General features: G+C 39.1%; 1 long non-coding RNA gene across 1 annotated transcript; it reads left to right on the plus strand.

Moving 5' to 3' along the window:
• The first annotated feature begins 390 nt into the window (after window positions 1-390).
• Window positions 391-22,269, plus strand: LOC122746434. Its single transcript, XR_006355542.1, has 3 exons — window positions 391-470; window positions 1,238-1,300; window positions 22,163-22,269. It is a non-coding gene; the product is annotated as an uncharacterized LOC122746434 (long non-coding RNA).
• The last annotated feature ends 2,638 nt before the right edge of the window (window positions 22,270-24,907 follow it).

Genomic DNA, 24,907 nt, shown 5'->3' on the forward strand with positions numbered 1-24,907 from the left:
TTATTTCCACTTGAGGTATTGAATGTGACATTTGTTTTAAAACCCTACACCAGAAGAAGTAAGAAAAGGAAACTGCCCACATAAATGGTTGGAGGGTGTTGTCAGCTTCCACCTAACCTATCACATCCCTCCTCCCTGCTGTCCCATGGGGAAATCAACATTATTGATCAGTTTAAAATTTGAGAAATCCTAGATACCAATGAGCAGCTTCAATTTTGAACTTTGACATATTCTGAAGACAACAATTTTTAATCCTGAGTTATGTAAATTGTTCTAATTACTGAATAAAGATGACCAGAATACACATCGCCCCTCCAGGGAGTGCTTGCAAGATGTATTCTATGCTGACAAGATGGTAGCTTTCTTAAAGCAATAGCTGGGAAGTATAGACCAGGAATGAAGGATGCAGTGGTATCAAGAGAAATGGGAAGAAACAAATTCTATTCTGTAATATGGGATTCAAAACAGAGGTAAGCAAGATCAAAGCTGAGAAGCTGAATCATGGTAGTAGGAGAACCAACCAATTGAGGGAATAGAGTGGGCAGAGTACAAAAGGTCAAAATTAGGCAACTCTTTTTTTTTTTTTTTTGCTTTTTTTTTTTCGGGGCAATGAGGGTTAAGTGACTTGCCCAGGGTCACACAGCCAGCAAGTGTCAAGTGTCTGAGGCCGGATTTGAACTCAGGTCCTCCTGAATCCAGGGCCAATGCTTTAACCACTGTGCCACCTAGCTGCCCCCCAAAATTTGGCAACTCTTACAGGGACATAATGTTAGGGGATCTGAAATAAATAGTTTATGCTGCTTAACACTCAAGAGTTCTGTGTCCTGTGGGTCAAAAAACTCTACCCCCTTGGTGGATGGAGGAGGGGGGTAATGGCATGCAATGTTTTGTTTTGGGTTTTTTGTTTGTTTGTTTTTAGTGAGGCAATTGGGGTCAAGTGACTTGCCCAGGGTCACACAGCTAGTAAGTGTTAAGTGTCTGAGGCCTGATTTGAACTCAGGTACTCCTGACTCCAGGGCTTGTGCTCTATCCACTGCACCACCTAGCTGCCCCTTAATGGCACGCAATGTAAACCATGACTCTTTAGTAGCTTTCCCATGATTGTGGGATAGAAGTTTATGGGAGTCCTAACTCAACTATGACCAGTGGAGGGACATTACAAGGTGGTTCCTGTTGTCTGACCTATAGCTCTTCCAATTGGCTGTGGACTAAAAGCATCATCTTTGTTGTTTTTCAGAGACGAGGACTGTGGACCGTGGACTTCTCCTATGGACTGTGGACTTCCCATATCCCTCTAGGAGTAAGTACTCGGAGGGAGGTCAGAAACTAATAGATGAATCTAGTAAGTGGAATGGACGGATTCTTAGGGAAGGAAGGGACGAGGGAGAACAGTAATGAGCACAGGTCTATTGGGAGGTCCAGTAAAATAATATGATAAGTTCTTTCAGGGCCAAGTAGATTGGAGACTTGGGTCAGGCAGGCAGGACTGTTCTCCAACATGCAGGAGCTCCCTTGGGTTGACCCAATACTCACTTCTATGATGTCTTGGCAACCTCTTGGGTAGACTAAAATGGAAGTTTTGAGTCTCTCTACCCCCTTCCCCAAATATCCCCTTCCTGCTGGGACCAGGGTCCATACTTTATATCTGGGAATAACCAGGAATTGAATCTCTAATTATCAAGAAGGAATGTTCTCGTGGTCAAAGGGGGTTGTAGTCATTGTAGCCAAGGTCCGAAATGGGTCCTATTGTGATTCAGCTATCCTGGTTGTACAAAGTGGCAGAGGTTTGGTTCTAGGGTGGATTTAGGGGTGTGAAAAAATAAAACTGATTCCATTTGGTAATTGATTCTCTTTTGTACAAACCGCTAACATCTTGTATAACTGTTTAAGTCACGTTTCTTTGTCTATGAGTTAAGTTCAGGAGTCACAGCACCAGAAGTTCAGTCTTCCTTTCTGAGTTATGTGTGAAAGTTCACTTTCCCTATTAAATCACTTCAATTAAAAGAGACCTGTTCTCTCTATCACACTAAATGTCCTTTAAGGAAGTCTGGTTTTTAACCAAGTACCACTAATTAACCTTACAGGTGGACACAATCAATGAGCTACAAAATGGAAGGAGGGGGTGGTTGCTAGCCCCACATTCCTGATTTCCAATCAGTCATATTTGTTTTTCCCATCTGTGGTGGTGCCTTCTACTTTCTGGATGCTTCTCCTTTTGTCTGTAAAAATGATCTGTTTGTCCTCATTTGGGGTCTGTGGCTTTCTGAGGAGCTAAAGACTCCTTTAATTGGTAACTGCTAGCATTACCAAAAAATTAAACATGTTTGGAACTTTGTGCCTCAGTTTATCTTAATTTATATCATGACAGTAGGCAACCACAAAGGGATTGGGGAGGGAGGCTAGTCCTTGGAGCATCCTCTTAGGACAACCCCCTTCAGAACACTTAGGTGGAATTTTCACTGGGGGTTGGGGGAGAGGATTTTCTTCATTGTAGTACTGCACCAGAGACCTCACTTGCTCCTTGGCCCCAACTCTTATGAGTCAACTTAAGGTTTCCCACACTGTTGGGGAAGTTGCAACTTTGTATTTTTGTTTTGCCATTCTGCTTATGTTTTATGAATTACTGGCCAAAAAATACCTCTGAGAAATCCCCCCAAAGGATTTAAACACTTGGAAAAAAATTTTACAACAGTGGCTCAAGGCTCAAGCTTGGAGAGATCATAAGCCATGTGCTATTGATGCCCCTTCAGGTAAGTATTTAAACCCTTGCAGAATTTTTTTCCCTAAGTGGGGCTCCTGATACAAACCAGGAGGGATCCTACTGAATCTGGAAACAGGAACACTCTTAAGATAAGAAAGATATGAGAAATGTTATATGGTTGTTCCTTATGATATGGAAAATATAGTAACATATTTGCAATGTGGAATTATTTGAATGTATTAAACTAAAGTTCCATTCTTGAAGGAACCTTAGAAGTGTATATTTTAGTTATTATGTGAGGGACATAAAATCCTCATGGACCCAAAAAGCAGGGGCATAGGAATGTGAGGCAGTCAAGTAAAATCCCTCCTATTAACACCCCCCCCCCCAAAAAAACAACCCAAACTACAGAAAATAGTAGATGCTTTCAGGAAATGTGAGGCTATCCTATTTAAGTATTTGAGGAGGTTTGGGTGAAGAAAACAGAAACAGTTTATGTGGATTTTAGGGTGGTTTAAAAAGAAATAAATAGAAAATTATGGGGATCTGGTAGTGTCACCACAATTTTTTGAAACTGAGTTAATTGATAAAAATGGGCTTTAAATTTTGAAGTACTGCCAACTAATGGCCCTTGGGAATTTTTTTTTAAGGTTTTTTTTTGTTTGTTTGTTTGTTTTGTTTTTAGTGAGGCAATTGGGGTTAAGTGACTTGCCCAGGGTCACACAGCTAGTAAGTGTTAAGTGTCTGAGGCCGGATTTGAACCCAGGTACTCCTGACTCCAGGGCCGGTGCTCTATCCACTGTGCCACCTAGCTGCCCCATTTTTAAGTTTTAAATGTTACGATTAATCATTTAAAAATTCAGATTCAGAGGGTGGCTAGGTGGCGCAGTAGATAAAGCACCGGCTCTGGATTCAGGAGTACCTGAGTTCAAATCCAGCCTCAGACACTTAACACTTACTAGCTGTGTGACCCTGGGCAAGTCACTTAACCCCCATTGCCCTGCAAAAGTAAAATAAAATAAAATAAAAATTCATATTCAATTTAGACAAAATTTTGTTTTGAAACTAAATAGAATAATTGTGGTAAATTAGAACCTAATACAAACTACACTTACTATTTGGCATTAAGATGATGTAAGGGGCTATCTAGCTATACTGTCTAAAATATCTAATGAGTGGTCGCCAATAAATTATAAGCTTTAGCAAGAGTATTTAAGTGTTTAAGTATTTATTTATTATGTTTTGTTTTGTTTTTTAATCAAATATTCTATTTATTTATTTTTTTGCAAAGTAATGAGGGTTAAGCAACTTGCCCAGGATCACATAGCTAGGAAGTGTCTGAGGCCAGATTTGAACTCAGGTCCTCTTGAATACAGGGCTGGTGCTTTATCCACTGTGCCACCTAAGTATTTATTAAAGAGCATTAGGATCAGAGAGAAAAGTAAAAACCTAACTATTTCTAAGAGACCCCATCATCCAACCTGCCATGGCGAGGTCAGGAACCAAAAGGACCCAATGCCTCCCATGAAACTCAGAATATCCCCTCCACACAAGCACACACAGCTCCAAGCTAATTCGCTGATAGGTTTGATAGATAATACCTACGAGCAAACATCACTTCCTGATGCCAAGGAACTGACCACATGGCTTACCCTCAGATGCCTTCTCCTCATGGTGGAACTTTCCTATAGTAACTCTCCAGCAGGTGGCATCACTCCAATCGTTACAGTGATCATGGCTTAGTAAAACCTTGGTCAAGGGGCAGCTAGATGGCACAGTGGATGGAGCACCGGTCCTGGAGTCAGGAGTACCTGAGTTCAGATCCGGCCTCAGACACTTAACACTTACTAGCTGTGTGACCCTGGGAAAGTCACTTGACCCCAATTGCCTCACTAAAAAAAACACAAAAAACAAACAAACAAACAAAAAAAAAAACCTTTGGTCAAAATTTGGTCTCAGAAATTGGTTAGCTACACAACCTTCAGCAAGTTAAAGCAATCAGTTGTTCCATGTTTGGTAATAACTATTGTTTGTTGACCCATATATAGGTTCCTTAGGAGACAAGTAAGATGATCTGATGATACTCCTATCTCTTTGAGGACTTACCACATTTTCTTATGATCCACATAGCCAAAGGCTTTAGTGAAGTCAATGAAGCAGAAGTAGATTTTTTTTTTCTGGAGCTCCTTTGCTTTCTCCATAATCCAGTGAGTGTTGGCAATTTGGTCTCTAGTTCTTCTGCCTCTTTGATTAAGTTTGCCCTCTTCGGTATCAGTAGTTGGAGCAAGACTTTTATCACTATGATGCTAAATGGTTTGCCTTGGATCCAAATAAATGTCATTATGTCATTTTTGAGATTATATGCTAGTACTGATTTTCTCACTCTTTTATTGACTATGAGGGCTTCTCCATTTCTTCTAAGGGATTCTTGTCCACAGCAGTATATGCAATGAGCACCTCAATTTCGTTCACCCATTCCCATCCATTTAAGTTCAGGGACAGTCAAGATGTCAGTGTTTGGTTTCTTCATCTGCTGCTTGGCCACATTCAGTTTACCTTGGTTCATAGATCTTACGTTCCAGGTTCCTGTGCAATACTTGAACTTTGTTTTTGTCACCAGATGCATCTGAAGCTGAGCTTTCTTCATTAATATTAGAGCTAATTTTAGCTTTCCTCAGCTCTTCCTTAGTGTGTTAGAAGCTCATCTTCTGGCATCACATCTTTTATCATTTTCATACTGTCCTTGGGGTCATACTGTCCTATAAATACTTTAATATGTCCTTGAGTGAGGTCACTATGGTTGGGGCTTCAGTGATGGACCTCTGCTAGTATCTTGTAAAAATCACAAATCACTGCAGGTCTTTTTGGCTCTTGGCAGCCCTCTAAGACAACAACTGCATCGATGTTCCAGAGATCTGTCTTCACTCCCTCCTGGCCAGTTAGGTGCTCAAGGAAGTATTTCTTCCCCTTAGAATGGAAACATTTTGGTATCACTTTCCAAGATTATGCCCAGGCTTTTGTGAATGTCTTAAATGGCATTCCAAGCAGATTGACACACCACGACCTACTGTCTATAAAATGCTTGAATGTGGTTGGTTTATTACAGTGTTCAAAGGGTATAGACATCTGTTCATATTGTCCAATCTGGGACTACAAAGGTAATTTTCCATGTTCTTCTGATACAGTTCTATGAATTGTATGTTCTAGATAAGTCCCATTAAATGAATGAATGAAAAAAAACCCAAAAGTACTATGTTCTAAACAGTGTGCCAAATGCTGAGGACACAAGTACCAAATTGAGATAGTCCCTGCCTTTAAGGAGATCACATTTTAATAGTGAAATGGTGACTGGGAAAGGTAAAAAGGGGATGAGAAGAGAATGACAGAGAGCACAGGGCCAAAGGATATATCCATAAAATACAATTCCTCATAGTTCTGACTATTAGCTCCAAGTTTGAGAGAGAGAAGCTCTTGGCTATTCCTTCAATAATTTGCTTGTTTATCCAAGCAACTCAAACTAAATAAATGCACTTGATTTTCTTCCTGAGTACTGCTAATCATGCCATGTTGTAGATTTATATATCCCAGAGTGCTTCCATGTCAAAACTGTGGGTTTGATCTCTCCATGCATCAGAACCCTGAGCAAAATTTTAGACATTGAAAAGGATTTGAAGATCACTGAATCTAACGTCTTCATTTTTTGAATGGTGAAAGTGAGGCTCAGTAAAGTCAAGGGTCAAGGTGTCACAATGAATTAATGGCAAATCTCTCAGGGAGATCAGAATTTGAGACAGATACATGAACACAGGTGCACAGGCCCATAATGAGACTGGAGGTCTTTAATCTAAGGCTGAATAACCACTGGTTGAGTATCATGCAGAGGATACTTTTGTTCAGGTATTAACTGAACTCAATGTCCTCTGAATTCCCTTCCATCTCGGCAAGTCAATAATTCTGAGGTGGTATTTTTAGAGGACTGCTAGCTGCTTTTGTCACTGTCGACCGCTGTTGACCACTTCTAAATATTCTTTCTTCTCTAAATTTTCATGGCTCTCCTCTCTCCTGGTTTTCTTCCTATCTGTTTGAATGCTTCTTCTCACTCTCCATTGCTGGTTCATCATCCCAGTCATACTCACCAACTGTAGGTGCTCTCCAAAGTTCTGTTCTACTCTTTTCTATCTCTATACTCTCTCTCAGTGACCTCGCCATCTCCTATGGCTTAACTTATCATCTCTACATCATCAATTTAAATACTATCCATCATCTATCTATCTATCTATCTATCTATCTATCTATCTATCTATCTATCTATCTATCTATCATCTATCTATCTATCTACCTATCTATCTATTTATCTATCTGTCTATTTATCTATCTATCTATCCATCTATCTATCCATCCATCTATCTATCTATCTATCTATCTATCTATCTATCTATCTATCTATCTATCTATCTATCTATCTATCTATCTATCTATCTATCTATCCATCTATTTATCTATCTATTTATCTATCTATTTATCTCTATCTATCATCTATCTATTTATCTATCTATCTATCTATCTATCTATCTATCTATCCATCTATCCATCTATCTACTTATATAGGCTATCCAACAAGACAGACAAGTGGAGAACAAATAAATAATATTCAGCCTCAGTCTCTGCTTTAAACTTGATACTGAAACATTGATTGCTTATTAGAAAAACTGGATGTCCCACAGACATCTCAAAGTCAACACATCCCAAACTGAGCTAATTATCTTTCCTCCCCAAACCCTCCATCTTCCTCTATCTCTGTTGAAGGCACTCCTATCTTTCCAGTCACCTAGGTCCATCACCTCAGTGTTGTATTTTAATTCTTTCTCTTATGACACACCTCCAAATAGTTGCCATATCCTGTTATTTCTACCTGCATAATATCTCTCATATCCAACACCTCTCTATTCACACAACCATCCCCTTAGCTCAGGCTTTCATCCCCTCTAGACTCAATTATTATGACACCTCCTGCCTCAAGCTTCACCACACTCCCATTAATCCTCTACACTGCTGCCAGTTATTTTCCTTAAGCACAGATCTGACTAGGTGATTCTCCTACTCAGCCAACTCCAATTCCCTTCAGCCTCTTTAAACTAAAATAAATTTCTCTGTTTCATTTTGAAGGCTTACACAGGTTGGTCCCAACCTCATAGTACATCACTCCCCTTTCCACACTCTGGAATTGAGTCATGCTGGCCCTCACTCCAAATGGCCCTGGAATGTGTTCTCTAGTTACCTTCACCTAACAGAGTCCCTCTTTTCTTTTAAGTTCAAGCATCATCTTCTTCATGCAACCTCAAGTTCCAGTACCTTCCCTGCCCCCAGACTCCCTTGTTTTAACCTGATTTGTATTTATTCTTTCTGTTTTCCTTTTGCACATACTTGTTTTGTGGATATCCTATGGATTATAAACTTCTTCTGAGCAGGGATTATTTCATTCAGGCAGTTAGTTAGTACAATGGAAAGAATACAGGGCCTGGAGTCATTAAGACCTGAGTTCAAATCCAACCTTAGGTGCTTACTAGCTATGACCTAGAAAAGTCACTTAATTTTTGTTTGCCTCAATTTCTTTATCTGGAAGTTGGGGATTATAATAGCAGCTACTTTCTAGTATTGTTGTGAAGATCAAGTGATACCACACACACAAGGAACTGGTTTTTCTTCATTTTTCTCCAATGTGGTGGGGTGCAGGAAGGAGAACAAATACATTTTGGTCATTTTTAATATTTAATTAAATTATTGAATTAACCAATAAATAGTAATGGTGCTATGATGGTGTCTCAAGTAGGAATTGACCCATGGTGTCATCACTGCTCCAGAGATCCCTTGTACAATAAGTGAAGGAAGAACTCTTATGTACATACCCAAATAGTCCTGTACATGTAAATAGTTTTGTCTATAGGTCTAGTTCCTGACTGTTGACAGGGACAAGGGGAATCATGGACAACATGTATCAACTCTCGCAACAAACTGGCATTTCTCATGACTGTCCTAAGCTTCTAGAGTTGGAATGTATCTGAACTGTTTCCAAAGACATATAAAAATGGAATGCACTGACTTTGGTGGCTTCTTCATTATTGGAGATTTTCAAACAACTCTGCATGCCAATTTGACAGGGATGGTGTGGGGTAGGTTTCTTTCCTACAGGGTCACAGAATCTCAGCATCACAGAAGTCAGGGTTAGAAGGGGCCTTCATGACCACAATACAGATGTGAAGAAGAACCCTTTTTATAACATTCCCAACAAATAGTCATCCAGCCTTTGCTTGATTCTTATCGTGATGGGGAATTCTCTGTCCTCCCCTCTCAAGCAGCCCTTTCCATATTGGAATGTCTCTCATTATTATAAAGGTGTTATGGTTGTTTTTCTCTTGAAATCAGGACCGACTTCCTGATCATATGCAGATTGGACTCACCAGCCTCCCAACTCTGAGCACCTGAGATTCATTGATTATAAGGTTCACTTGAATTTTTGTTCCTGGTTGGCTTGGCTCTTCACATCTGGGCCCCCTTCGTTCCTGATGGCCATTTCAATCAATGTCCTAATAAAAGACCTTGAGGTCTTTCTGCCCCTCCATTCTGTCTACTCTGGCTTGAGATCCTCCTTTGTCTCTCATGGGTTTGATCACATCTTGGTGTATTCAGTGTCTGCTCATCTTAGCTCCCACTTCTGGTACTGGCAATCCCCCAACCTTGGTATAAGGAGCCACTGACCAACCTCTATTAATTGAGAACTGACATTCCACTCCCTCACCCTCCACAACACTTCTTTCCTTATGGTCACTGGCCATTAACCTAGTGAGGATTTGCCATTTTATAGGATGGCTATTTGACTTGACTCATTCAAGAAGCACTTATTAAGCACCTTCCATAAGTACTCCATTGGATAGACAGTGGAAAGAGAACTGGATTTGATATCAGAAGATCTGCATTGGATTCTGTGTGAACTTGACAAGTCATTTCATGTCCCTAGGTTTTCCATTTCCTCATTTGCATAAAGGAGGAGTTGGACTGAGTGGTCTCTTGGGTCCTTTTCTAGATTTAAATCTGTGATTCCATGATCCTGGAACTTCAGTAAGGTAACAATTTATTCCCCTGATGCAGACTGCAACCTGTTTATGTCTGCCTATCTTGTGTAACTTGTCTATGTCCTCCCATAAGGTCACAACAAGAGGTCCAGAGCATCAGCGACTTCAAGAGGTTACCAAGAGGTTGTTTAAGAGGACAGCTTGGGCTGTCCATCAGTCATCCTTTGCTTTCACTCCTTGAACAGCCCTTCTATTTCTGCCATACATTTCTTGGATGACACATCAGACACAGCTTCTTCTCTACAGAAACATCTTCTGGTTTCATTTATAGCACAGATTGATGCAATTCATTCCTTCCAGCCGTACATCCACTTGATCATCATTGGTCCAAGAGGACCAGTGACTGAATTTATATTTATAGACAATCTAAGAACTGTGTTATTCTGAGTACCATCTCAGCCCTTTTCTGCCAAGGCTGCAGAAGCAAGCCTGAAGACAATATTGTATTGAACTTTGTTTCCAAAGAATCCATCCCCAAGTGCCCTGTCAGAAACTGCTCCACCTCTCAGTACTTGTGTAGGCTGGTCCTCACTTTCCATTAAAATATCAGTGATGATTATTTTGTTTGTTTTGGGATTGGAGTGGTGATTCCATTGGCATAGACAATGCCCAGTGAAGTAACACCTTCTACCAATGCACTGATTCTGCCACTTTTAGTCTTAGAGGATTATTTAGGGGCACTGAACAATTATGTGTCTTGACCAGGGTTATAGAGTCAATATGTGTAAAAAGTGGGACTTTAGGGGCAGCTAAGTGGTGCAGTGGATAAAGCACTGGCCCTGGATTGAGGAAGACCTGAGTTCAAATCCTGCCTCAGACACTTGACACTTACTAGCTGTGTGACCCTGGGCAAGTCACTTAACCCTCATTGCCCTGCAGAAGAAGAAGAAGGAGGAGGAGGAGGAGGAGGAGGAGGAGGACGGCTATGACGACACGACGACTTTAACCCAGGTCTTTTTGATTCAAAGTTGACTCACTATATACTACGCCAAATTCTCTTATAACTAAAAATAAAAGGGGGGAAATTAATTAATTAATCCTTACTTTCATCTATTGGGGAGAGATAACACAGAGATAAGTAAGTAGGAGATAATTTGAGGAGGGAAAGGGCACTGACTATTACTTGGGGAGCAAGTGCATTAAAGAAATGGAATATAGCCAGTGCAAAGGTAGAAAATGGGAATCAAGTTCAAGAAGCAACTAGTAGAAGAGTTTGGGTGCAGTGTAATATGCATTTAAAATGAGGATGGTAAAATAATATGGTAAAGGGAGGCAAGAGTCAGACTAGAGGATTTTTAATGACAAGTTGCAAAAGTTTCTACGTTATCCTAGAGGCAATAGGGAGCTATGGAAGATCAGGGAGGAGGAGGGCATGGGTAGACACAGCCATGTCTACAGACCTGTGTTTTCAGGATATCACTGTGATAGCTGGGTGGAGAATGGATTGGACAGTGGATTGAAATAGTCCATCTTGAAGGTGGTGAAGACCTTTCACCTATGGTGATAGCTATGTGACTGGAGAGAATGAGACAAATGGGAAAGATAGGCCAGTGAAAGACATTTTTTTTTGCAGGGCAATGAGAGTCAAGTGACTTGCACAGGGTCACATAGCTAGTAAGTGTCAAGTGTCTGAGGCAGGATTTGAACTCGGGTCTGCCTGAATCCAGGGCCGGTGCTTTATGCACTGTACCACCTGGCTGCCTCTACATTTTTGATTCATGAAGTCTTTACCAAGCATCTCCTATGTTTGTGTGTGTGTGTGTGTGTGTGTTGGGGGTGGGGTTGGCACTGTGTTACATAGGGTCAGTGAGAAGATCCAGAAGAGGTTGGGACTAGGAGTGTGCCCCTTGACCCGCCTTTCAGATGTGGCTCCAAGCCTGCAGCTATCACTATGTGGGCTTTTGCCATCATTCTTATTGACTCTCAGTTTGCCATCAGTACCTAGGGTTCTGCCATCTGAGGGCATGGTTCTCTTCCAAGAACAGAATTGGTGATGCAAGCACAAGGATTGCTTCATGCTCTGGTGCTGAAGTGGGAACTGACCTATCTTTGCACATGTCAGCAAGCATTTATTAAGCATCTATTATATACTAGGAACTGTGCTAATTATTGGGGTTACAAAGGGAGGCAAAAACCACTGCTCTCAGGGAGCTCAGCATCTAATGGGAGAGACGACATGCAAACAACTATGTACAAACCAGCTGTATACCAGATAAGTTGGGGAGTACTGGAATTACAGGGAAGGCTTCTCGTAAAGGGTAGGATTTTAGCTGGGAATTGAAGGAAATCAGGGAAGCCAAAAGCCAGAGATGAAGGAGGAGAGAGTTCTAGGCATGGAAGACAGGCAGTGAAAATACCTGGAGTCAACAGAGGAGGAGGAACAGCTACAGAGCCAGGGTCACCAGATCAGTAAATGTACATGAAAGTAAAGTAGAAGAAGATTAGGAAGACAGGAAGAGGGCAGGGTTGCAAATGCTTTGAAAACAAAACAGAAGATTTTATATTTGATCTTGAAAATGATAGGGATCCCCTGGAGGTTAGTGAGTACCTACCTCATTTGATCTTCACAACAGCCCCGTGAGTTAGTAACTACAGGTTGGGCCAAAAGTCACAAATATTTAATAACTCCTTTGGTTTTTTGTTTTTAATTTACAATGCCATAGCATCATATTCAGGATATAGAGGAAGTAAATTGACATTAGGTATGAAAAATCAAATCTCACAAATGGCAAAAAATAAAGAAAACAGAATTTTCAAAGAGTTATTAAAACATCCGACCCCTTCGTGACTTTTGGCTCACCCTGTACAAGTATTATGTTCCTTACTTTATAGATGAGAAAAGTGAGTCTCAGAAAAGTCAGGTGATTTGCCTAAGATCACACAGCAAGAAAGCATCAGGGCTGGAATTTGAACCCATGCCTTCTTGACCCTACGTTTTGTTCTCTCTCCACTACGCCAGCTGCCTCCTCTTCTCTCTCTCCTGAGCAATACTCCAGACATTTTAGCAAATTCTTCCTGTACACTCTCTGTTTCCAATGTTTCTTATCCATTGCCAAGCATCTTCTGTCATGACAAGGCATTTTCTTATTTTCAAGATTTTTTTTGCCTACCTTACTATTAAACTTGTTTTGTTCGATCTCACTTTGGCTTACTCTCAGGGGTTATTTCTTTGTTCCCAGGTCATTGGCCTTAAATGTTCTCAGTTCCCTGGTACTAGGTGCCTAGAATAGTGCAATGTGAATGCTGAATAAATATTTGTTGATGTTGATTATGAGGCTTGAGTCTCATGTGAGAATTGCATTCTACCTGTCATGAAGGGTTGGGGGGAGAAGTGCCTTGTAAATGTGAACTCAGAGATTTGAGCTGGTAACATGAGAAGGAAGGGGAGCAGGAGGATTATTGTACCCTAGTATGGTTCATCTGTCACCAAACTGCATTTAATCTTTCCAGAATCTAAAGAATTCAGCACCAAAGCCATGGGTCAGACCTCATTGATCTTAAGTCCATGGGGTTTTTTAAACAATTGATTTGTTAAAGTGTGCCTTACACAACAACCTTCTCTTGAAGCATTTTGTTCTTGGCTGCAAAAAGCATTCTTCCCATATGTCAAAGAGCAGAGACTTTGTTTTGAATGAGCAATCCAAACCAAATGCAGTTTTCTCTCTGGAGCTACTCCCCCAAACTTGAACTCACAAGTTGGGATCCCAAAGATTCAAAGGGCAAGGGGGGTAGAACCAAGATGGTAGATTAGAGGCAGCAACCCAGCTGAACTCTCTCAACATTCACCTCCAAACAACTTTAAAATAAGACCTCGAATTGAAATTTTGGCAAGTCAGAGGCAACAAAAGGTCAGGGTAAGATGTTTTTGGGTTTAAGAAAACTTAGGAAGTTGGCAGGAAAGGTCTGTAACACTGAGGCAGAGACCTATCTGGAGCACATGCATGTAGGGTTAGCAACAGTGACAGCAGCAGCAGATTTGGGAGCGCTCAACCCAGAGTTATTTTGGGTCACAGTTCCAGAGTGGAGAGGAGTGCTAGTGCTTGTAGCTATAGGGGAGCAGGAGCCCTTCCTGGGTAAAGAACAAAGAACAGACCAAGAGAACAGTGACCAAACCTTTACCTGGGTCACACAACCTTGGAAGCACCAAAAACTTACAGACCCCCCCCCCCAGAACTAGCTCTAAACATAGCAGCACAAAAAGCCTGAAGCCAAGGAGAGTACCTACCCACCCCCATGTGACCAGAGTCCAACCTTAATACAAAATTTGAAGCTAATAAATGGGCTAGAAAAATGAGCAAACAGCAACAAAAATAGAACTTGAATAAGCTATTATGGTGGCAGGGAAGATCAGGATACAATCTCAGAAGATTACAATAATGTGAAAACAGCTACAAAGAAAGCCACAAAGAAAAATGCAAATTGGATACAAGTCCAATAAGAATCACTGGGGGGGTGGAGGGGAGAGAGAGAGAGAGAGAGAGAGAAGAAGAAGAAGAAGAAGAAGAAGAAGAAGAAGAAGAAGAAGAAGAAGAAGAAGAAGAAGAAGAAGAATGGTAGAAGAAAGTTGGGAAAAGAAATGAAGGTGATTTAAGAGAATTATGAAAAGAGAATTTACAGCTTAGTAAAAGAGGCTCAAAAATACCAAAGAAAAGAACTCCTTAAAAAGTAGAATTGCCATGGAACCAAGATGGCGGAGAGAAACCAGCAAGTTGCCTGAGCTCTCTTACTGATCCTTCAAAAAGAACATTAAATCAAGCCTCAATGGATTCTGAAACTACAGAATCTACAAAAAACATAGAGACACAATCTTCCAACTTGAGATAATTTAGAAGACTTCAGGAAAAGTTGGTTTCACTCAGGAAAAAGCGGAGTGCAGTGCAGCATAGAGGTGGTCTGGGCAAGTCAGCAGGAAACTCTTGGCCACAGTGGAGCAACTGAGGCCTCTTGATCCTGGTTTAGCAAACTGGTGGTGCAATGGGCCAGTTGTGAGATCCCCCAGCACCAGCTTAGAGGGTGGCTGACAGCTGGAGGGCCACTCATGGGACAGGTATGACTGGGTCAGGCCATCCCGGCACCTGGAGGAAGCACAGGGAGCAAGCCCAGGGAGGTGAGGAATCCACAAGCCACGGAGGCCTCAGAGTATAAATCCAGTGAAACAGCCCCTATCCCCCAGTACAAGAAGCTTGAAACAGTGACCCTTGTGCTCCAGGAGCACACCTTAACTTTCAAAAAAAAATAAGCTACAATATGAGTAAGAAAAAGAAAAGGGCTCTTACCATTGAGAGCTTCTGTATCAACAGGGAAGATCAAAATAGAAACTCAGATGAGGACAATACTCTCAAATTCCCTGCATGTGAAGTCTGAAGAGGGAAAATGAATTGGTCTCAAGACCAAAAAGCCTTCTTGAAAGAGCTCAAAAAGGATTTTAAGAATCAATTGAGAGGGGTAGAAGAAAAAATGGGAAGAGAAATGAAAACAACACAAGAAAATTATGAAAAAAGAATCAACAGCCTGGAAAATGAAGCACAAAGATCGACTGAAGAAAGCAATTCCTTAAAAATTTAATTTGGCCAAATGGAAAAGGAGGTGCAAAGCTTACTGAAGAAAACAATGCATTAAGAATTCAAATTGGATAGATGGAAGCTCATGACTCCATGAGACACCAGGAATCAGTCAAACAGAATCAAAAGAATGAAAAAATAGAAGAAAATGTGAAATACTTAATTGGAAAGACAACTGACCTGAAAAATAGATCCAGGAGAGATAATTTGAGAATTATTGGACTATCTGAAAGCCATGATCAGAAAAAGAGTCTAGATACCATATTCCAGGAAATTATCAAGGAGAACTGCCCTGATATTGTAGAATCAGAATATAAAATCATCATTGAAAGAATCCACCAATAACCTCCTGAAAGAGACTCCAAAAGGAAAACTCCAAGGAATAGTGTAGCCAAATTCTGGAATTATCAAGTGAAGGAAAAAATACTCTAAGTAGCCAGAAAGAAGCAATTTAAATATCATGGAGCCACAGTCAGGATTACATAGCACCTGGCAGCTTCAACATTAAAGAAGCAGAGGGCTTGGAATATGATATTCCAGAAGGCAAAGGAGCTTGGATTGCAACCAAGAATCAACCCAGAAAAACTGGCTATTCTCTTTCAGGGGAAAATATGGGCATTCAATGAAATAGGGGACTTTCAAGGTTTCCTGATGAAAAGACCAGAACTGAATAGAAAATCTTAACATACAAGACTCAAGAGAAGTATAAAAAGGTAAACAGGATAAACAGTTATTCAATAAGGTTAAATTGTTTACATCCCTACGTGGGAAGATAATACTTATAACTCTTGAGAACTGTATCTCTATTTTGGAAGGCAGAAGGAGTATACTTAGAGGGTATAAATATAAATCGTCTTTGATGTAATGATATAAAGAAAATTAAGGGGTGAAAAAAGGAGTATATAGGGAGAAGAGGAGAGGGGAGGTGGAATGGGGTTAATTACATCATATGAAAAGGTGTAAAAACCTTATTACAATAGAGGGAAAGAAGGGAAGGGTGAGCATTGTTTCAACCTTACTCTCATCAGATTTGGTTCAAAGAGGGAATAGCATATATGCTCATTTGGACAAAGAAATTTAGCTTATTCTTTAGGGAAATAAAAGGGGAAGTGGAAAGGGGGCACTGATAGCAGGGAGGGCAGAAGCAGCGGAGAAAGGGGTAAAGAAAAGGGAGGGTAACTGATAAAAGGGAGGGAAGATTAGGGGAGGCAGGGGTAAGAAGCAAAATGTTGGTGAGGAGGAATAGGGTGATAGAAGGGCGGAAAAGTACAAAGGGGATAAATAGCATGGAGGGAAATAGACAGTAATAATAACTGTGAATGTTAATGGGATGAACTCTGCCATAAAACAGGAGCTAATAGTAGAGTAGATTAAAAACCAGAATCCTGAAATATGCTGTTTACAAGAAACACATTTGAAGCAGAAAGATACACACAGAGTAAAGGTAAAAGGTTGGAGCAGAATAGATTATGCTTCAGCTGAAGCAAAAAAAAAAAAAAAAAAAAGCAGGGGTAGCAATCCTTAGACAAAGGAAAGGCAAAAATATATCTAATTAAAAGAGATAAGGAAGGAAACTATATCTTGCTAAAAGGTACGATAGATAATGCAGTAATACAATATTAAACATGTATGTGCCAAGTCATATAGCATCCAAATTCTTAGAGGAGAAGTTAGTTAAATGAGTTACAAGAGGAAATATCAAAATTATACTAGTGAGGGATCTGAATCTTCCCCTCTTGGAATTAGATAAATCTAGCCACAAAAGAAATAAGAAAGAAGTTAAAGAGGTGAATAGAATGTTAGAAAAGTTAGATATGATAGATGTCTGGAGAAAATTGAATGGGGATAGAAAGGAATATACCTTTTTCTCAGTGGTACATGGCACATATTCAAAAATTGACCATGTATTAGGGCACAAAACCTCATAGTCAAATGTAGAAAGGCAGAAATAGTAAGTACATCCTTCTCAGATCATGATACAATAAAAATTACATGTAATAAAGAGCCATGGAAAGGTAGACTGAAAATTAATTGGAAACTAAATAATCTCATCCTAAAGAATGAGTGGGTCAAACAAGAAATCATAGAAACAATTAATAACTTCATCCAAGAGAATGACAATAATGAGAAAACATACCAAAACCTATGAATGCAGCCAAAGCAGTGCTTAGGGGAAATTTTATATCTCTAAATGCTTACATGAATAAAAAAGAGAAAGAGGAGATCAATGAATTGGGCATGCAACTAAAAAAGCTAGAAAAAGAACAAATTAAAAATCCCCCAATAAATATTAAATTAGAAATCCTGAAAATCAAAGGAGAAATTAATAAAACTGAAAGCAAGAAAACTATACAATTAGTCAATAAAACTAAGAGCTGGTTTTATTTTAAAAAACCAATAAAATAGATAAACCTTTGGTTAATTTGATTTAAAAAAAGGAAGAAGAAAACCAAATTACCAGTATCAAAAATGAAAGGGGTGATTTTACCACCAATGAAGTGGAAAGTAAAGCAGTAATTAGGAACAATTTTGCCCAACTGTTTGCCAATAAATTTGGTAATCTAAATGAAATGGATAAATATTTACAAAAATACAAATTGCCCAAGTTAACTGAAGAGGAAATAAAATCCTTAAATAAGCCCATATTAGAAAAAGAAATTGAACTTGCCATTAATGAACTCCCTAAGAAAAATCTCCAGGGCCAAATGGTTTTACACGTGAATTCTACCAAACATTTAAAGAACAATTAATTCCAATATTACTCAAATTCTTTGGAAAAATAGGTGAAGAAGGAATTCTACCAAATTCCTTTTATGACACAAATATGGTGTTGATACCAAAACCAGACAGAGCCAAAACAGAGAAATCTTCCTAATTAATATTGGTGTAAAAATCTTAAATACTATATTAGCAAGGAGACTACAGCAAGTGATCGCCAGGATAATGTACTATGAACAGGTAGGATTTATACCAGGAATGTAGGACTGGTACACCATTAGGAATCAACCACATCAATAAGAAAACTAATCAAAATCATATGATTATCTCAATAGATGCAGAGAAAGCTTTTGACAAAATACAGCACTCATTCCTAATAAAAACACTAGAGAGTTTAGGAATAGGTGGTGCTTTCCTTAAAATAGTAAGCAGTATCTACCTAAAACCATCAGCAAACATTATATGTAATGGGGATAAGTTAGAGGTATTCCCAATAAGATCAGGTGTGAAACAGGGATGTCCATTATCACCTCTATTATTAATATTGTACTAGAAATGTTAGCTTTAGCAATCAGAGAAGAAAAAAAGGAATTAAAGGAATTAGAATAGGCAAGGAGGAAACAAAACTATCACTCTTTGTAGATGATATGATGGTATACTTAGAGAATCCTAGAGAATCACTAAAAAATTGCTTGAAACAATTAACAACTTTAGCAAAGTTGCAGGATATAAAATAAATCCACAAAAATCATCAGCATTTCTATGCATGATCAACAAAGCCCAGCAGCAAGAGATAGAAAGAGAAATCCCATTTAAAGTAACAGTAGACAATATAAAATACTTGGGAGTCCACTTGTCAAGACAAACCCAGGAACTCTATGAACACAATTACAAAAAACTTTTCACACAAATAAAATCAGATCTAAATAATTGGGAAAATATCAATTGCTCATGGATAAACCAAGTTAATATAATAAAAATGACAATTCTACCCAAATTCATTTACTTATTCAGTGCCATACCAATCAGACTACCTAAAAATTATTTTATAGAGCTAGAAAAAATAACAACAAAATTTATCTGGAAGAACAAAAGGTCAAGAATATCAAGGGAACTAATGAAAAATATGTGCAGGAAGGTGGGCTAGCTGTACCAAATCTGAAGCTTTACTATGAAGTGGCAGTCATCAAAACTATTTAGTACTGGCTAAGAAATAGAGTGGTGGATCAATGGAATAGGTTAGGCACAGGAGACACAGTAGGAAATGACTATAGTAATCTACTGTTTGATAAATCCAAAGACTCCAGCTTCTGGGATAGGAACTCAGTATTTGACAAAAACTGCTGGGAAAACTGGAAGATAGTATGGCAGAAACTAGACATAGACCAACATTTTACACCTTATACTAAAATAAAGTCAAAATGGGTACATGATTTAGACATAAAAGGTGATACTATAGGTAAATTAGGAGAGGAAGGAATAGTTTACCTCTCAGATTTATGGAAAGGACAGCACTTTATGACCAAACAAGAGATAGAGAATATTATGAAATGTAAAATGGATTATTTTGATTACATTAAATTAAAAAGGTTTTGTACAAACAGAAGCAATGCATCTAAAATTAGAAAGGAGGCAGAAAGCTGGGAAACGAATTTATAGCCAGTATTTCTGATAGAGGCCTCATTTCTTTTCTTTTCTTTCTTTTTTTTTTTTTGCATTTTTATTTATTTATTTTTTTTCTGTTACATGTAAAGATAGTTCTCACCTTTTGTTTATACAATCTTTCCAATTTCAGATTTTTCTCCCTCCCTCCCCTCCCTCTCCCCTCCCCTAGACAGCAGGTTATCTGATATAAGTTATATATATACATAATAACATTAATCCTATTTCTGCATTAGTCATGTTATAAGAGAAAAATCAGAGCAACAATGAAAAACTTCAAAATAGAAAAAACAACAGCACCAAAAACAAAAGAAATAGTATGGTTCTTTCAGCATCTATATTCCACAGTTCTTTTTTTCCTTGGATTTGGAGATCCTCTTTTATCATGAGTTCCCTGGAACTCTTCTGTACCATTGCATTGGTGAGAAGAATATAGTCCATCACAGTAGATCAACATTCAATGTTGATGATACTGTGTACAATGTTCTTCTGGTTCTGCTCATCTCACTCATCATCAACCCATGCAAGACCCTCCAGGTTTCTCTGAACTCCTCCTGCTCATCGTTTCTTACAACACAATAGTATTCCATTGTATTCATATACCACAACTTATCCAGCCATTCCCCAATTGATGGGCATGCCCTCAACTTCCAATTCCTTGCCACCACATAAAGAGCAGCTATAAATATTTTTGTACATGTGGGTCCTTTTCCCCTTTCCATGATAAAGGCCTCATTTCTAAAATATATCAGGAAGTAAATCAAATTTATAAGAATTGGGGGGCAGCTAGATGGTGCAGTGGATAAAGCACCAGCCCTGGATTCAGGAGGACCTGAGTTCAAATTCTGCCTCAGACACTTGACACTTACTAGCTGTGTGCCCTTGGGCAAGTTACTTAGCCCTCATTGCCCCATCAAAAAAAAATAGAAAAAAAATTATAAGAATCCAAGTCATTCCCCAATTGAGAAATGGTCAAAGGATATGAATAGGCAGTTTTCTGATGAAGAAATCAAAGCTATCTATTGCCATATGAAAAAATCCTCTAAATCACCATTGATTAGAGAAATACAAATTAAAATAACTCTGAGGTACCACTTGATACCCATCAGATTGGCTAATATGACAAAAAAGAAAAATAATAAATATTGGAGAAGCTGTGGAAAAATTGGACCACTAATGCATTGTTGGTAGAGCTGTGAACTGATCCAACTATTCTGGAGAGCAATTTGGAACTATGCCCAAAGGGCTATAAAGCTGTGCATACCCTTTGACCCAGCAACACAACTATTAGGTTTCTTTCCCAAAAAGATCATAAAAAAGGGAAAATACCCACATGTACAAAAATATTTATACCTTCTCTTTTTATGGTGGCAAGGAACTGGAAATTGAGGAGATTCCCATTAGTTGGGGAATGGCTAAACAAGTTGTGGTATATGAATGTAATGGAATACTATTGTGCTATAAGAAACGATGAGCAGGTGGATTGCAGAGAAACCTGGACGGACTTACATGAACTGATGCTGAGTGAGATGAGCAGAACCAGGAGAACATTGTATACAGTATCAACAACATTATATGTTGGTCAACAGTGATAGACAACTCTTCTCAGCAATACAATGGTCCAAGATAGTTCCAAAGGACTCGTGATGGAAAATGCCCTCCAAATCCAGAAAAAAAGAACTGTGGGATATAGATGCAGATTGAACCATACTATTTATAATTTTTTTGTTTTTATTTTTTGGGTTTTTTCCTTTTGCTGATTCTTCTTTCACAGCATGACTAACGCAGATATATGTTTAATGTGATTGTACATATATAACCTATATCAGATTGCTTGCTGTCTTGGGGAGGGGGGAGGGAAGGGAGAGAGGGAGAAAAATTTGAAACTAGAAATCTTATAAAAACAAGCGTTGAAAACTATCTCTACATGTAACTAGAAAATAATAAAATACTTTTAAAAAGTAGAATTGCCCAAATAGAAAAGGAGATACAAAAGCTCACTGAAGGGGGCAGCTAGGTGGCACAGTAGATAAAGTACCAACCCTGAATTCAGGAAGACCTGAGTTCAAATCTGGCCTCAGACACTTGACCCTTACTAGCTGTGTGACCCTGGGCAAGTCACTTAACCCTCATTGCCCACCCCAAAGCTCATTGAAGAAAATAATTTCTTAAAAATTAGAATTTGGCAAGTGGAAGCTAATGGCTCCATAAGACATCAAAGAACAATAAAACAAAATCAAAGAATAAAAAAATAGAAGAATATATGAAATATTTCATTGGAAAAAACAACTGACCTGGAAGATAGATTGAGGAGAGATAACTTAAGAATTATTGAAGGCTATGATAAAAAGGAGCCTAGACATATTTCTTCTCTTTTTTTTTTTTTGCAGGGCAATGAAGGTTAAGTGACTTACCCAGGGTCACACCTATGACTCTCTCAGCCCTTCACGAGATGCTTCTAACATGGTTTCAATCCCTTTCATCTAAGAACCAAAGCACTTTAATCCTTTGTAGAAAAAAAAATCCTTAACATCTATTAATGTAGGGATAAAAATATAATATAGATAATATTGTTTTAACATTAAAATCTAATCATGTGTGATCAACCTTATCCTTAACACCTTGTGATTATATTCTGGGTCCGCTCATCAATTATTTGTTTCAGTTTTGATTCAGTCTGAATCTCATGTGATTACATTCATTAAGGTGAGAATATCCCCCCAAAAACATGCATACATGCATTTAACAGAAGCCAAGGTATAAGCCTCAATAAATATTATACTTGACCCCCTTGTACAAGTAAGTCTGTATATAACTGAACCAGAAATCCATAAGCCTGACTCTAAGGTCTGTTTTTTATCTACTTCAACTCTGGGTAGTAAAGGTATAATTACCTCAATTTTACAGAGATAGAAACTGTGTCTGAGAAGCTAGTAATACAGTGTCAGAGGAGATGCAAGGACTCTATGCTTTTTTTTTTTGCAGGACAATGAGAGTTAAGTGACTTGCCCAGGGTCACACCACTAGTGTCAAGTGTCTGAGGCTGGATATGAACTCAGGCCCTCCTGAATCCAGGGCCAGTGCTTTGTTCAGTGCACCACCTAGCTTCCCCACTCTGTGCTTCTTGGAAACTCAGTGATCTTTCTTTTCTCTAACACCTTATCTCTCTTCAACTTTACACCAACTTGTTTTCTAGGTATACGTGATATTACTCAAACAGATTAGCTCTGAGCCCCCATCTACTAGAAATCTCTGCTTCCACTATGAAGTGGATATATTTCAATGAGTTCTAGTGACCTGGGCACAATGAAGTCAATTTCCAAAGAGGCAGACAACTATGCATAAATAGTTGCAAACAGTGCTTTTAGCAGTGGCATGCAATCAATAAAACAGCAACAAGAAAACAGTACATAATAAAATACATACCAAGTGGACACATACCCACCAATGTTCCAGACACCACAAATCCTGAGACAATACCATTAATCAGTCAGCAAGCACGGCTAAAGTGCCTACTATCTGCCAGGGAGTATAGTAGATGATCTTAGATGCTGAGAATCAGAATTTGAGAGTTCAAAGGGACCTCTGGAGTGGTCTAGTTCAACTCATCCATAAAAGGAATCACCACTATGATAGAAGCACAGGTGACCACTCAGTTTCTACTTGAAAATGTAGAAGGAGATGGAGTGCACACCCTCCTCAGGTATCCCCTTCCACTTTAGGACAGTAAGTTTTCCCAAATTTGTCTGGGCAACTTCCATCTTGGTTCTGCCATCTGGAGCTAACCATAATCACTCTGATCCCTCTTCCCTAGGACAGTTCTTTGAATACTGATACAGAGCTCTCATTTGCCCCATGAAGCTTCTCTTCTCCAGACTTCTCCAGAACATCCCTAGTCCCTTCACCTTTTCCACATATGACAGACTCAAGGCTCTCGACCATTCTGGTTGCCTTCCTCTGGACTCTTTCCAGATTAAGAATGTCCTTCTTATCTTGCTTGCCTTCACAAGGGGTGGGGAGGGGCAGGAGGGAGGGAGAACTTTGAAACTCAAAATTTTTTTTAAAAAAAGAATGTTAAAATGTTTTAAAATACAATTAGGAAATACTCAAAGAAGTAAACTATATACATGTATATATATGTATATATACAAATACACACATACATACATATAAAAGAGCACTCTCCTTAAAGCTATGGCATTGACAACTGAACACAACATCATGACAATCCTTTTCACTGCCTGTTCCCCAGTCCTGGAAGACTTTTTTCTCCTCTTGAATTCTCTAGTTTTCTTCAAGATTCAGTTCAAGTGTCATGAAGACTTTCCTGCCCCACCCCAACCCTCAGCTGCTGCCTGGTGTCTGCTTCCTCCCAAAATTCCTTTGTATCTGCCTTGCAGATCTTTTGGATATACCTATATATTTACATACTGTCTTCTCCATTAGAATGTAAGCTCTTTTAGGGCAGGGACTGTTTCACTTTTGTCACTATCTCTAGCACCTAACACAATGCCTGGTACCCAGTAGGCATTTAATAAGTGTTTGGTAACTGGATGGTTAAATATCTGGTACTAAAAATGTAGTCTGATAGAGCTGGATGCAGATTGGTCATCAACTTCTTAATTATGGAAGTTATTCCTCTCTTAGCCCTTTCAAGGTTATGTTAACTGTTTTGGCTGCTGCCTCACACTGCTGACTCATGTTGCATTTGCAATCTACTAAAACTCCAAGATTTCTATTCAGACAAACTGCTGTCTAATGATGCTTTGCCATATCCTGGGTTTCCAAAGTTGATTTTTGGACCCAAGTGTAAGACCACTGTGCAAGACGTGTCAGTGTATACAAACAAGTATATAAAAAAATAATTACATATTAAGAGGAGGCCACTAAAAGCTGAGAGAATCAGGAAAGGTCTCATTGATAGAGGGACACGGGAAACCAGCTTTGAAGGAAAGGAGAGGCAGATAGGGAGAGTGTGCTAGGCATGGGTGACAGCTTGAGCAGAGCAGATATGGTCGGGGGGGGGGGTGACCAGCCAGAAGGCCAGTTTTGCTGGACCAAAGAGTGCATGAATGAGGTAGCTAGAGGGGTAAGTTGGAGCCATATTGTGAGTACTTTAAATGCCAAGCAGTGGC

This window comes from Dromiciops gliroides, chromosome 3 (genome assembly GCF_019393635.1).
Source record: "Dromiciops gliroides isolate mDroGli1 chromosome 3, mDroGli1.pri, whole genome shotgun sequence".
Lineage (NCBI taxonomy): Eukaryota > Metazoa > Chordata > Mammalia > Microbiotheria > Microbiotheriidae > Dromiciops > Dromiciops gliroides.